Genomic DNA, 15798 nt, shown 5'->3' on the forward strand with positions numbered 1-15798 from the left:
AAGGAGCCCATGACAGAGCCCTGGGCAATGAAGAGTTTATAAGCTGAGAGAGGTAGAGCCAAAAAAAAACAAAACCAGCCCGGTTCCTAGCTCGGGTTAGGTGTGTGCCAGGATGGCAAGGCATAGTCGCCAGTAGAGAGAGGATGTTTGAAGCCACGGGGTGAATGGAAAGACTTAGCACAACAATTAGTTAGACAGTGACCAGTAGCCCCCAGGTCTCAGGAGTCATCTGCAAGGTTTGTTTCCTGGGTCTGCCTGGAGCCTGCTCCGTGTTTATTCTCACTGAGGCTAATAGAGCTACAGCTATCTGGAAGGTCACCAGCGGTGATGGTGGGAGGAAAAGAAGGACCGACAGTGAGATGCATCCACTGAGAATGACACCCGTCACTTCTCACATGTCACTGACCAAAGCAGCTTGTAAGTTCACACGTTGCTTCCGGGGACCAGGGATATGCCTCTGCTCAGGGTCTGGGAGCAAGGGAAGTGCAGAGATTAGTGAGAGGGTCACTGCCCACTGCAGGGCAGTTCGGCTCACCAAAGATCTGGCTCAGTTTTCTTCCCATGCAAAAATAATGCTCCCCATGAGAAACAAAGTCACCTAAGCCTAAAGGTCAAGGATTTTGTGTGATTCCAGTCATTGCCTTGTAAGAACCAGAGGCAGCTTCTCTGTGTCTGCAGACCCGTGAACTAAAGAGACAAGTTAGCTGACACCATACAGCTACATATGCACTGCACACACATACGCACACGATCAACCACACAGACACACACAGTCACATGACCACACACACAACACACTGCCTGCACTTATAGAACCACACACACTCGTAAGTACTAACACAATCATACACCCTCTCTCACACACACACAACATATCCACATACACTTGACCACAGAAAACATAAGAAACTACACACACAACTACTAACACAGTCAAACACCCCGCACACACACAACATATCCACACATACAACCATACAGCTACACCCACAACTGTGCATACATTCAACCACATAATATGTATACAAAATCACACACACAGCCCCCCCACACAAGCATGCACACACGTAGAACCAGACATACACAACTACTAACACAAGCATACACTTGTCTTATATACACACAACATATCCACACATACTCAACCACACACAATCACACAGTGACACGCACCACACACACACCACATACATAGCCCCCCACTGTCCCACACATACATAACCCCGCACACAAACATGCACATCTATAGAACCACACACACAAGCACATACGCACAGACAAAACCACACACACACAGCTGTTAACATAGTATTATACCTCATGCACACAACATATACACATGTGCAACCACACAGCTGCACACACAACTACATGTACACGCTAAACCATGTACCCACACACAGTCACACAACCATGCACTCCTCCACACACAGCCCCCTGACAGTCCCACACATTCACAACCCCCATACACACAAACATGTACACACATAGATCCACAAACACAACCACATATACAGACACACATACATAACCACACAATTGCACACAGAACACACACATTCAACTTACTCTCAGTTCTTTGAAGCCCTCTCCTGCCCCCCACGGCTCCCACCACCCACTCCTTGTGTCCTTAGGGCTGCATCAAAGGCATCTTTAGTGTGTGATATTGAGGGAAGCATAATCTGAGTAAGTCACAAAGCTCACAAGCCATATAAGAGAAATAGATTTTATTTCATTGATTTTTCAACTTCTTTGGGTGAAAGTCATCATTAAAAATAAAAAGACAAGCAACCAATCTTGGGAAATTTATTAAAAATTGAATATCCTTGATACACAGAGTGCCTCAAATCAGTAAGAAAAATAAACAAGTTAATCAGAGAATATATAGAAGAGATTCACAGAAGAAATCCGGATAGTCCATATACAAACGAAAAGCTCATCAATCCCATGAGTAATCAGGGAAATGCAAATTAAGGGAGTAAAAGACAAAACAAAGTCTGAGGTACCACATTTTGTTCACCAGGTTGGCAGATATTTAAAAGACTATATATATATATATATATATATATATATATATATCAAGACACTCAGTCTTGGCATGGGTACAGGGGCCAGACCCTCACATGGTTAGTGAATGATGATACATAACTGAGTTGTGATTTGTAATGGGTGCTTTATCTATCTAAATGTGACATCTAGTTGCATTTTGACCCAGCAATCCCACTTCAAGGAACATTTCCATCAGCCGTTTCTGCCTTTGCAGGCAAATATAGCCAGAGGAAGGCCCACATTTCATGACAAAGCCCGTGACAGGTTCAGTGACTCCCAGTACATTCTCACAATAGAAATCTGCTCAGACAGTGGGGGGTGAATTATGTGTGGGCATGGGACATGGAATATGCCATGGCATATGAGAAACAAGCCACCCAAGAACACGTAATAGGATATTAATTGCACCACTGAAAAGACTGAGGGAGTGTATGTATGCAAAGGAAAGGTCTAGAAGGATATAAGACTGGCATTTCTTTCTGCAAAGCTGATCACTTAGCCAGTCCCTACCCCACGATGTCATACCAGTGAGGGATGGAGTGTGGATCAGGTGATGGTCAGTGTGTCCTGAGTTACACCAGTGCCACCATCATAGATAGGTTGTGCTGTGTGGGCCAAGCTGAGCGGGTAGACAGCCGGCCTGGCCTCCTGGCCCTCCCCAGGTAGCCCCTTCACTTCTGGCCCTGCTGCCTGGCCGCACCCAGCTGCTGTGTCAGGCTCCTTTGGCAGCGGCTCCCTCCTGCCTATCTGGGCCCCTTATCTTGCCTCTTTTCCCACCCATTCTTGCTCTCCTGCATCCTTTGTCTTCCATTTCCCCATCACCCTCCCAACCTCTCCCCACAGACCTGCCTCCCTTGTGGGCTTCACTGTCCCGGTAAATGCCGAGGTACTTCTAGGGGGACCACTGACCAGCAACATCTTCCCTGCCCCTTCCCAACTGTGTCCCAAGGGGCCCTGGGATTGGAGTCACAGTTGCCAGGACAGTCAGATGAGGTATCCCAAACTTTCCTTTTTGACAACCAGTTGAGAGCCTTAGGTTCTGTAAGATAAGGGGTGGACAGGGTCATGCTGGGGTCCTTTTACCCGAGCATCCTGCAGCCGCAGCACGGCCCCCAGCAGCCCAGCATCAGCAGTGCTGTCAGCTCCTGACACCCTCTTAACTGATTCCCTCTGCAGTCAGGACTGGACCTCAGCACAGAAGGAGTTTTGCTTTTTGCCCCACATAATTGGTGATTTTATTTTTATATAATCACATGGCAATTTAACTGATTAAAAGATAATAATAACCACAAGGAATGACACAGAACAAGTTCTGAGAAGACGGTAATTCTCTGTAACAAAGTTTAGCTCTGGTGTCCTTGTGCTCCCTGGCTGGTGGCAGCTGGACCAGCTCTGGTCACTCTTCCCAGGCCACAGCTTCCTCCTTGCAGGCCGCCTTCAAGCCACACCTTGTCCTTTTGTTGCCTTCGGGGCCTCCACTCTATGCAGACTGTCACCCCATGCCATGTGGCTAGCATTTTCTAAGTTGAAAGTGCATGCAGAAGCAGGTGTGCACACCTGTAGTGTCCAGCCAGGGAGCGCTTTGGGGGACAGCTTGGGGACACCTAGGAGGAGCTACCCACTTTCCGAGAAAATCCTCCAAGAAGCCTTGGGGTAACAGCCACAGAGTACATACTTTTATGGAGTCCAAGACTGTCCAGTTTTCTCAAGGTGGGGGTTATGTCGGCCTCAGAAACATCAAAGCTGTTTCAGGATCACTGAAATAGAAGGAACTCGGGCTGTTTTTGGTGCCACCTTCTCCCTGCCCATCAGACTGTACCTCCACACCCTACTCCAGTTCCTTTTGGGGGTTCTGGGTGAACCACTTTCTCCCCTTACTGTTGATCTCAGAACCTTTTGCAGCTCATATCATGTCTGGGCTTAATGCCCAGATCCATACAAGGGACCAGGAGGTTTTGCAACAGGTGAAGACCAGTCTCTGTGTTGGTGGAACTTTCCTTCCTCTACCATTTACACACCAGATCCCACTCTTCTTAGTTATCTATATTCACTCAGTCAGCTGGGCAACAGATATTTTTCTAAGCAGACTAGAAGTGAGGAATCAGATGACAAAGATGCAGGTCCTGACCTCAGGGAAGCTCAGGGTCAACAAGGAGGCTGATGGCCAGAATATTTGCCTTCAACTCCACACATCACAACATGGGCAAGCTGTGTACAGCAGCTGTCACTGGGCTTTGTGGGTGGCTCTCTCATGATTTCTCAATGGCCTCCATTAATTTAAGAGACAATTTTAATTATATGGGCAGAAAACGGAAACCGAGTAATGGTCACATGGATAGAAAAATCATTAGATTGTTTTGTGTTGGATGGAGTAATTAATGTCTTTCACAAATGAAGCTGGAGGAAATGAGTAAGGTTCTTTTAATCGATTTTCAACTTTTGTTCTTGAAAAAAGCTGTGAAAAGCTAATTAATGGTGGCAGAAGATTGTGAGGGAGGAGAGTATGAAAGGAATGCTGATGGAGCCCAGCCGGGAACCCCAGCATGGAAGAAGCAGTAGCCTGAGGCTGCTTACTTTACATAGGACGGAGTCAAAGCCCAAAGCCTCCAGGTTCTTACAAAACATGCATGTGAAGCAATATCGCTTTTGGCTTTGCCAGAACTCAATGACATTGTTCTAGCACTTTGTCCCCCTGTTGTAAGGCCATCATTTTGTACTGTCATATTGTTCCCTGATTATCTCAAGAGAATACACAGGCACACATACATACATGTGAGCACACATACAGCACACACACTGGGTATATAAAAACAAACAGCAACTATATTGGATATAATGTTGATGGAACTAACTTACACAGCCTGATCTTCCTATCTGTAAGTGTCTTGTCCATAACTTTAAACACTTCCAAAATTCCTTGTCTGTTTTAGAATGTTTAATTAATTTTCCATTAATATTATTACCATTTACATTTTCATTAAGCCTTTACAAGGAGGAGATACATTTCTTAGTCTCTGGGTACAAAATGTTTTGGCTTTTAAGCTTAAAAGCAAAAGGAACAAATGAGTCTGATTATTTCTCATCTAACACTGTTGGATTTCCTTTGCTTAGAGATGAACAATCCGTTGATAGTTTTTCAAACTGATTTAAGAGTAAATAACGGCCCAAGGCCACCAGTTTTTCTTTCTATATAGAAAATATGCCATAGATTTTCCATGATAGGGTACACTAGACATCCTGAAAGCTGTTCTTCTAGATTGAAAAGCTGAATTAGATGTAAGAAACTGCCTTTGAAATAGAGAACTCATTTCATTTCAATTTGATTTTTAAACTATTCAGTCACTGTGTTTTAATGAATAGGCAAACAAACTTCATGTCCCCATGGAAATTACATTTCAGGGAGACCAGTAGACAGTAAATATAATATATATGTGTGCAGTCAAGGCTACAGAGAACAAATAAAGCAGAGAAAGAGAATTTGAAGTAGTTAGGACCCCACAGAAGAAGTTGAACATTTAGGCAGGTGGGTCTCGGAAGGCTTCACCAAGAGCTGATCGTGGAGATCTGGAGGAGAAGAAGGAAGAGCTGGGAGGCCTGGGCTCAGGATGTCTAGGAAGAGGGGTGATGGACAAGGCCTGTAGCTGGTGAGTGCTGGCATTTTCAGGCCAAAGGGGATGGGGTGGGGGTGAGAGATGGGGAGAAGTAGAGGGGATCAGAGGAGAGTGCCATGCCATCCAAAACATTGTGAGGTATGGTAGGACTTTGGCTTTCCCTTTGAGTAAGATGGGGCGTGGTTGGAAGGTCCTGAGCAGGGGGACATGATCCAGCTTAGGTTTAACAGGATCCCCGTGGCTTCTGTGTTAAAACTACATATGTGTAGTTTGGGGCCTGGAGATTGGGAAGGTATTTGGGTCCCATCAGAACAAGTGTTCCTTCTCTACAGCACTTTCTCTTGGTTCTAACACTGTATATCGCAAGCTTATTGACCCTCGCTCCTTCCACACATGTTCATTTCCGTGGAAGTCCTGCCTACTCTTACATCCTGTATCACTGCTGATGCATCTCAACAACATGATCCCTTTTTAGATCACAGAATAAAGGTGCTAATACAGACTGCATTATTGAAATAAGTAAGCAGTTTTTAAAATTGATAAGTCAGAGTAGTTATCAGTAAACCTTTCTAAGCCTTTCTCTCTGGTTGTTTCTTTGAGTTTCTGGGGCAAAAATGATTGATTCCATTTTCACATTTTTTTTTTTTTACAATTATATAATTTCCTTATAAGCCAGCATGAACCACAACAATGTGTTTGAGTGTCACTCCACCACTTAAACATGGGCAGTGTCTGTGTCTTAATCTACCCTCTGTGTACAGTGTGCTGCTAAGTTAGGAGGGAATAAATACAATTTTATTCAGTGAAAACAGTTATGTATTCTTCACGAAAAAGTAAGTTTGGATTTTAGCAGAAGGGGGAAAGGCTCAGATATAAAGCAGAGCAATGTGTTGACTGGTTAGTTTCCTTTTTAATTTCCATTTATTTCTTCAGCATGCTTTTACTGAGTAGCTATTACATACCCTAAACTTTCCCAGGTCCTGGATATTCAAATCAAGCAAGTTCCCAGGATTTAAACTCTGCAGAGAGAGCATGCACAGGAGGGATGGACAGGAGGATGGATGGATGGATGTGTAGCGTTATTACAGATTCTGATAGTGCTTCAGAAGAAGTAATTGGTCTAGCAGTAAAATGAGAGGCAGGGTAGTTTAGACAGGTGAGCCATAGTGGGCTTCTTAGCAGGGGTGAAATTGAAGCAGACACTTGCAATAAAAGGAGGAGAGGAAACACTGAAAGCTCTTCTGACAAAATCAATCACAAGTGCAGAAAGGAGTGAAGAAATCAGCTTGCTTGTACGGGGATGGGTGAAAGGTTCAGCCTGAAGTGCTGACCTAGGACAGTCTGCTGCCAGGCGCACCCGGAGAGGTGGCTGTGGCGTCAAGGCGCAGGACCAAAAGAGACGATGAAGGCTGAGAATTTCGGGTTATATTTCAGTGCAGTGGGAAGCTATTGATGGGTTTCAAGCAGAAAAGGCCATGATATAATTTACATCTTTTCACATTCTTTTTGGCTCTGTGGAGAAAGGATTGGAGGAAGGGGCCAATTGATTTGCTGATGTGAGTAAAGCATTCAGACTGAGCGAAACAATCAATAGCCTACTAGCAAATGTCTAGCTACATGCCCTGCCCGTAAAGCTGTTTTTCAAAATATGTGCAGACAGAAGTTGGATTGGAGAAGTCCTTCATGAGCCTATTTATTAACTTTATGTAGGTTTTTTTTATGGTCCATAGATCCTTATTGCTTATCCTTTTATTGAAGTGTAATACACCTCCAGAAAAATACACATCAAAATGAGTTATAAAAATGCAAACATCCCTTTGTAATCACCTCTCAGACCAAAAAATAGAGCATTAACTGCAGCCATTCTGCCCCCTTGTGTTTTCTGCTCACCCTGCTTCCTTTTCCCTCTACTGGCTCTCTCTGTTGTCATGACCTCTATCTTGTAGATTATTTTTACTTATTTTAAGATTTCATGTGATGAGGCAAATAGTACATCTGTTGTATGTACCACTGGGCCATTGGTTCATACTGTGCTACTAATAAGCTATTTGGCCATGTGTGAATATACACCAATATAGACACTCTATCTTTGGTTATCATTGGAGTGCCGCCTTGTTCTGAGCTCTGTGAGCAATGCTGCTGTGGAATACTTACCCTATATTTTGGTATTCATGTATGCATTTTAGTTGGATATATGCCAAGTTCTGAAATTACAGATCATGTTGTATATGTATGATCAGCTTTGGTAGATCCTGATGTTGCAAGAGGGGCCTCCCTGGTGGCTCAGATGGCAAAGCGTCTGCCTGCAATGCGGGAGACCCAGGTTCGCTCCCTGGGTCGGGAAGATCCCCTGAAGAAGGAAATGGCAACCCACTCCAGTACTCTTGCCTGGAAAATTCCATGGACAGAGGAACCTTGTAAAAGGGAGATGCCATGGTCATGTCCTGGGGCCAGCAGGGGTCCTTATGGCAGACCACCAAGAGAGTGTTCTTGGCTTCTTGCATGAAAGAATCTAAGAGTAAAGGGAAAGCAAGTTTATTTAGAGAAATAAACTCTGCACAGGCAGAAAGTAGGCTGTCTCAGAAGGTGAGAGCAGCCCCAAGGCATGGGGGCTGTAGTATTTTTTATGGGTTAAGTAGTTTCATAAGCTAACAAGTAGGAGGAATATTCTTGCTATTTTGGGGTAGAGTGAGGATTTTCCAGAAATTGAGCCACTGCCCACTTTTTGTCCTTTCATAGTCCTCCTCAGAGCTATTATGGTGTAAGGGGGAGTGATTTTTAGTATTATAATGAAGGTATAATGAGCTAAAGATCAATGTCTGGACTCTTTTCAAAGCCACCTTGGTTTCAACTGGTTCCAGCCAGTCTTTGTCACATCCCAACAGCTATGCCTATCTTAATTATTTAGCATTTTTATCCTGCCTCTTTTCTTCCTATCTCACTGCCAAATAATTTTCCAAGGTTGTTGAACCAATTACACTCTCATCAGCCCCGTAGGAGACCAGTTGCTTCATGTCTTCATCAACACTTGGTATTTTCTGTTTTACTCATTTTAGCCATCCACTGGATATCTAATTGCGATTTTCTAGAGATTTGTATTTTTTAATTTAATTTTATGTATTTATTTTTGGCTATTCCGGGTCTTCATTGCTACACAGGCTTCTCTGTAGTTGCAGTGAGCAGTGGATACTGTCTGGTTGCAGTGTGTGAGCTTCTCATTCTGGTGGCTTCTTTGTTTTGGAACACAGGCTCTAGGGCATGTGGGCTTAGTAACTGTGGCACACAGGCTCAGTAGTTGCAGTTCCCAGTCTCTAAGGCCCAGGATTAATAGTTGTGACATACGGGCTTAGTTGCTCTGTGGCATGTGAGATCTTCGCAGACCAGGGGTCAAACCCGTGTCTCCTGCACTGGCAGGTGGATTCTTTACCACTAAGCCACCAGGGAAGCTCTCTAATTGTGATTTTAATTTATCTGATAACTAATGAGGTCGAGCAACTTTTTATTGATTCTTGGCCATTTGTGTATTCTATTGTAAAGCATTTGTCCAGATATCTTTCTATTTTTCTATTACATTTAACTATTTCTTTTTCTGTACACTTTCTGAGTATCATCCTTTTTTATTTTATGGATTTCAATGATCTCTTCCCTCTGTGTAGTTTGCCTTTTTACCCTCTAAATAGTGTTTTCTAGTGAAAAGAAATTCTTAATGTATCTGCTTAAAATAGTTAGTAGTTTGGCATCCTGTTTCAGAAACCTTAGCCTATCCCAGGTTTAAGAAGGTGTTCCATCGTACCATTTTCTGGAAGACTTATTGTTTTACCCTTCACATACAGAAATACCACCAACGTGAACTGGGTTTTTGTGTATGCTGTGAGGTAAGGATCAAGATACATGTGCTCAAATGGCCATCCCATTGACTTAGCACTTTTCCTGTAGAAATAGACTTCTCAAATACTATATTATGTAATTTCAGTCAAGGATGACCTCCTTTGTAAAGCTGCCTATAACAGGATGTCAGTATTTAAATTTAGACACAAGTGTGGAAATGTAGCTGATACTGCATCCCAAAGTGAGGTGGTGGGCCAAAGTCCACAAGTCAGGAAGGAAATGAGCTGGAATCACTCCCCTGGTTTTTGGACTTCTCAGGCTGATTAGGGATCTAAAGGAACAAATCAGATATGGAAGAAGGGACTCTGTGATGAGAAATGTTTGCAAAGGCCATTAGAAGTCAGCTCCTCTGATGAATAAGGGAGAGGGGTGATTCCCTCCCGCTTACCTGGGGCCATTAGGCTGAGGATTGGTGGGAACATTGGAAAACAAGGTGCCATCTTTTGGTTTGGAGCAGAGTAAACCAGGGTCTGGGCCTCACCTGGGCATCTGTGGGGTGATAAAAGAGTTCAGCCCACCTTCCTAGAGGCTGTGTTAGTCCTATTGGGCCCTTACATTGGGGTTACTTGTGGGAGCAGAAAGACACCAACAACAAGAAGCCAGAGATGTACATCAGTTCCTAAGAATGCTGAAGTTGCCATAGGCCACCATTATTAAGAGCAGGCATGTGGCCACTTAGGTCAAGGAACCTACAAGTAAGTGACCCCATCTGCCTGCCAATGCAGGAGATGCAGGAGACACAGGCTTGATCTCTGGGTTAGGAAGATGCCTTGGAGTAGGAAATGGCAATCCACTTCAGTATTCTTGCTTGGAAAATTCCATGAACAGAGGACCCTGGTGGGTTACAGTCCATGGGTTGCAGAGTCAGAAATGACTCTGAGAAGCACATGAACAAGGAACCAATAAAAATGCCTGAAGGGCAAGGGAGCCTTCAACATCTGCTGGGTCTGGAGTGTAGGATAACATGTGGAGTATCCTCCTGCTTCCAATCAGCAAAAGATGCCAGGCCTGGTCCCTTCATAGCAGGTAGGAGACACCACCACACCAGGAGGACAGAGGATGGTTTATTTGTGATGCAGGTTATATTTGTAAATCAGGGGGCAGGCCAGATTCTCACCCAGTGGAAGGAACACCCCTTCTGAGTTCCCCCAAATATATACATTTAAAGAGGTTACATGGAGGCAAGATTGAAGTTGTATTTTTATTATATCCCCCAAGTCATGTTCATTCAGTTCCTGGAGCATTTACCTGGGCAGGTAGCTGTCTCGCAGCTCAGGACTGCCTGAGGCTGAGGTGCCTTACTGCAGGGACTGTCACAGTTCTGTGGGAGAGTCACCTGCAAACCCACAGGGGCCTTCAGTGCAGGAACCTATCCTGTGCCCTGGGGTAGAGGTGTGTTTCTTTGCTGCACAGTTCAGTTCATTTCAGTTGCTAAATCATGTCCAACCCTTTGCAACCCCATGGACTGTAACACGCAAGGATTCCCTGTGCATCACCAATTCCCAGAGCTTGCTCAAACTCATGTCCATCAAGTCAAAGATGCCATCAAACCATCTCATCCTCTGTCATTCCCTTCTCCTCCTGTGTTCAATCTTTCCCAGCATCAGAATCTTTTCCAGTGAGTCATTTCTTCACATCAGGTGGCCAAAGAATTGGAGTTTCAGCTTCAGCATCAGTCCTTCCAATTAATATTCAGGACTGATTTTCTTTAGCATTGATTGGTTTGATTTCCTTGCAGTCCAAGGGACTCTGAAGGGTCTTCTCCAATACCACAGTTCAAAAGCATCAATTCTTTGGGGCTCAGGTTTCCTCATAGTCCAACTCTCACATCCATACATGACTCCTGGAAAAACCATAGCTTTGACTAGATGGACCTTTGTCAGCGAAGAAATGTCTCTGCTTTTTAATATACTGTCTAGGTTGGTCATAGCTTTTCTTCCTAGGAGCAAGCATATTTTAATTTCATGGCTGCAGTCACAATCTGCAGTGATTTTGGAGCCCAAGAAAACAAAGTTTGTCACTGTTTCCATTGTTTCTTCATCTATTTACTGTGAAGTGATGGGACTGGATGCCATGATCTTAGTTTTTTTGAATGTTGAGTTTTAAGCCAGCTTTTTCACTCTCCTCTTTGACTTTCATCAAGAGACTCTTAGTTCTTCTTTGCTTTCTGCCATAAGGGTGGTGTCATCAGCATACTGAGGTTATCCTCCCAGCAATCTTGATTCCAGCTTGTGCTTCATCCAGCCCAGTATTTTGTATGATGTACTCTGCATATAAATTAAATAAGCAGGGTGACAATATAGCCTTGACATACTCCTTCCCAATTTGGAACCAGTCCATTGTTCCATGTCTGGTTAAAACTGTTGCTTCTTTACCTGCATACAGATATCTCAGGAGGCAGGTCAGGTAGTCTGGTATTCCCATCTCTTTAAGAATTTTCCACCATTTGTTGTGATCCACACAGTCAATGGCTTCAGCATAATCAATAAAGCAGTAGATTTTTTCTGGAACTTCTTGCTTTTTCTATGATCCAATGGATGTTGGCAATTTGACCTCTGGTTCCTCTGCCTTTTCTAAATTCAGCTTGAACATCTGGAATTTCTCAGTTCATGTACTGTTAAAGCCTGGCTTGGAGAATTTTGAGCATTACCTTGCTAGCGTATGAGATGAGCGCAATTGTGCAGTAGTTTGAACATTCTTTGGCTTTGCCATTCTTTGGGATTGGAATGAAAACTGACCTTTTCTAGTCCTGTGGCCACTGCTGAGTTTTCCAAATTTGCTAGCATATTGAGTGCAGCACTTTAACAGCATCACCCTTTAGGATTTGAAATAGCTCAACTGAAATTCCATCACCTCTGGTAGCTTTGTTCTCAGTGATTTTTCCTAAGACCCACTTGACTTCTCATTCTAGCATGTCTGGCTCTTTGCTGCACAGTTGCTTGCATTTGTAGGTGCTCAAGCAATCTTTGCCAAAGTGGAGAGAAAAACACAGTAACCAGGTGCTGAAGGGGAGAGGAAACAAATCTACTTTCCGGCCACTGTCCTGATATGCAGCTTCCCAGCCACTCACAGGAGAAGGAAATGGCAACTCACTCCAGTATTCTTGCCTGGAGAATTCCGTGGACAGAGGAGCCTGGTGGGCTGCTGTCCATGGGGTCTCACAGAGTCGGACACAACTGAAGCAACTTAGCATGCATGCATGCATTGGACAAGGAAATGGCAACCCACTCCAGTATTCTTGCCCGGAGAATCCCAGGGACAGAGGAGCCTGGTGGGCTACCGTCTATGGGGTCGCACAGAGTCGGACATGACTGAAGTGACAGCAGCGGCAGCCACTCACAACTTAACCATAGGGAAAGCGTTAAAGAAGGCAAGTGGTGCATCTTAATTGGAGATGGCACGAACAAAATGCATTATGTATCCTTTATTTATACTTATCTCAGTTTTGCATTATGTTCTTGAAACCTCAGTGCAAACCATGGGATAGGCTCTTAAAGCTAGGGGCATTCTGCATGGTTGCTAGAAAGCAAAATATCTTACTCTAGGAGGCATTAAGGGGTAAAGCCTTTCTCATTCTTGAGTTTATTTTTTCCCATTTTTCAAAACTCTTTAGGTTTTACAGATACCATTGTGCAATTTAGAATTTATTCCCCCTGGAGAGTAAGGTGACTTTAAGATGGTTTATAGCAAATAAGGTTTACAGAATTATGGAGAATGGTGATAAGAATTCAGGTGAGAGGAACAGTATGGAAATTCCTTAAAAAACTAAAAGTAGAGCTACCATGTAATCCCACAGTCCCAATTCTGGGCATGTATCCAGAAAAAACTCTAATTCAAAAAGAATACATGCACCCTAGTGTTCATTACAGCACTGTTTACAGTAACCAAGACGTGGAAGCAACCTAAATGTCCATTGACAGATGAATGGATAAAAAAGACGTGGGGTGTGTGTGTGTGTGTGTGTGTGTGTGTGTGTGTGTGTGTATATATATATATATATAGAGAGAGAGAGAGAGAGAGAGAGTGAATAATGGAATATTACTCAGCCATAAAAAAGAATGGGACTTCTCTGGTGGTCCAGTGGTTGAGAACCTACCTGCCAGTGCAGGGGACACAGGTTTGATCCCTGTCTGGGAAGATCCCACATGCCAGGGAGCAGCTAAGCCCGTGTACCACAACTACTGAGCCCATGTACCTAGAGACCACACTCCACAGCAAGAAAAACCACCACAATGAGAAGCTCATGCACCGCAGATAGACAGTAGCCCCTGCTTACCACAACTAGAAAAAGCCTGTGTGTAGCAATGAAGACCCAGTGCAGCCAAAAATAAATAAATAAATAAATAAAAATAATAAGCTGGTTTGGAAAATCAAGCTTTCATCAGCTCACAAACCAGCCAGTTAGCAAAAGATTGGTTCTGTCTCTTTATCAATATTCTAAAGGGTTCCCTTTAACTCAAAATTTTATGAAGCAACCCAGAAGTCTTGTTGTGAAGAATGGAGCCACATTATGTAGAAAAGGAGATTAAGTCTGTGGGGTTTAACAGTTATAATCTCAAGAATAAATTACTTTAAAATATAGTGAATTAATAAATAATTTGAAATCATATGATCATATCAATAGATGCAGAAAAAGCCTTTGACAAAATTCAGCACCTATTTATGATTAAAACTCTTCAAAAAATGGGCATAGAAGGAATCGACCTCAACATTGTAAAGGCCATATATGATAAGCCTACAGCAAACATTATTCTCAATGGTGGAAAACTGAAAGCATTCCCCCTAAGATCCGGAACAAGACAAGGATGTCCATTTTCACCACTATTATGCAACACAGTTCTGGAAGTCCTAGCTACAGCAATCAGAGAAGAAAAGGAAATAAAAGGAATCCAGATCAGAAAAGAAGAAGTAAAGCTGTCACTGTTTGCAGATGACATGATACTGTATATATAAAACCCTAAAGATAGTATCAGAAAATTACTAGAGCTAATCAGTGAATTTAGCAAAGTTGCAGGATACAAAATCAATACACAGAAGTCACTTGCATTTCTATATACTAACAATGAAAAATCAGAAAGAGCAATTAAGGAAACAATCCCATTCACCATTGCAACAAAAAGAATTAAATATCTAGGAATCAACTTACCTAAGGAGACAAAAGAACCATACACAGAAAATTATAAGACACTAACAAAAGAAATCAAAGATGACATAAACAGATGGAGAGATGTTCCATGTTCCTGGGTAGGAAGAATCAATATTGTGAAATGACTGTACTACCAAATGCAATCTACAGATTTAATGCAATCCCTATAAAATTACCAGTGGCATTTTTCACAGAACTAGAACAAAAAATTTCACAATTCATATGGAAACACAAAAGGCCCCGAATAGCCAAAGTAGTCTTGAGAAAGAAGAATGGAGCTGGAGGAATCAACCTTCCTGACTTTAGGTTATGCTAAAAAGCTACAGTCATCAATACAGTATGTTACTAGCACAAAAACAGAAATATAGACCAATGGAACAAGATAGAAAGCCCAGAAATAAACCCATGCACCTATGGGTACCTTATTTTTGACAAAGGAGAGAAGAATCTACAATGGGGCAAAGACAGCCTCTTCAATAAATGTGCTGGGAAAACTGGACAGCTATCTGTAAAAGAATGAAATTAGAACACTTCCTAACATCATATGCAAAGATAAACTCAAAATGGATTAAGGACCTAAATGTAAGACCAGAAACTATATAAGTCTTAGAGGAAAACACAGGTAGAACACTTGACGTAAAGCAAGATCCTCTATGACCCACTTCCTAGAGTAACGGAAATAAAAACAAAAGTAAACAAGTGGAACGTGATTAAGCTTAAAAGCTTTTGCACAGCAAAGGAAACTATAAGCAACATGAAAAGACAACTCTCAGAGTGGGAAAGAATAATAGCAAAGGAAACAACTGACAGGATTAATTTCCAAAATATACAAGCAGCTCATGCAACTCAATACCAGGAAAACAAACAACCCAACCAAAAAGTGGGAAAAAGACCTAAACAGACATTTCTCTAAAGAAGACATACAGATGGCTAACAAACACATGAAAAGATGCTCAACATTGCTCATTATTAGAGAAATGCAAATCAAAACTACTGTGATTCACATTGGTCAGAATGGCCCTCATCAAAAAGTCTACAAACAATAAATGCTGGAGAGGGTGTGGAGAAAAGGGAACACTCTTGCACTGTTGCTGCTGCTGCTGC

Source organism: Budorcas taxicolor, chromosome 21, assembly GCF_023091745.1.
Source record: "Budorcas taxicolor isolate Tak-1 chromosome 21, Takin1.1, whole genome shotgun sequence".
Lineage (NCBI taxonomy): Eukaryota > Metazoa > Chordata > Mammalia > Artiodactyla > Bovidae > Budorcas > Budorcas taxicolor.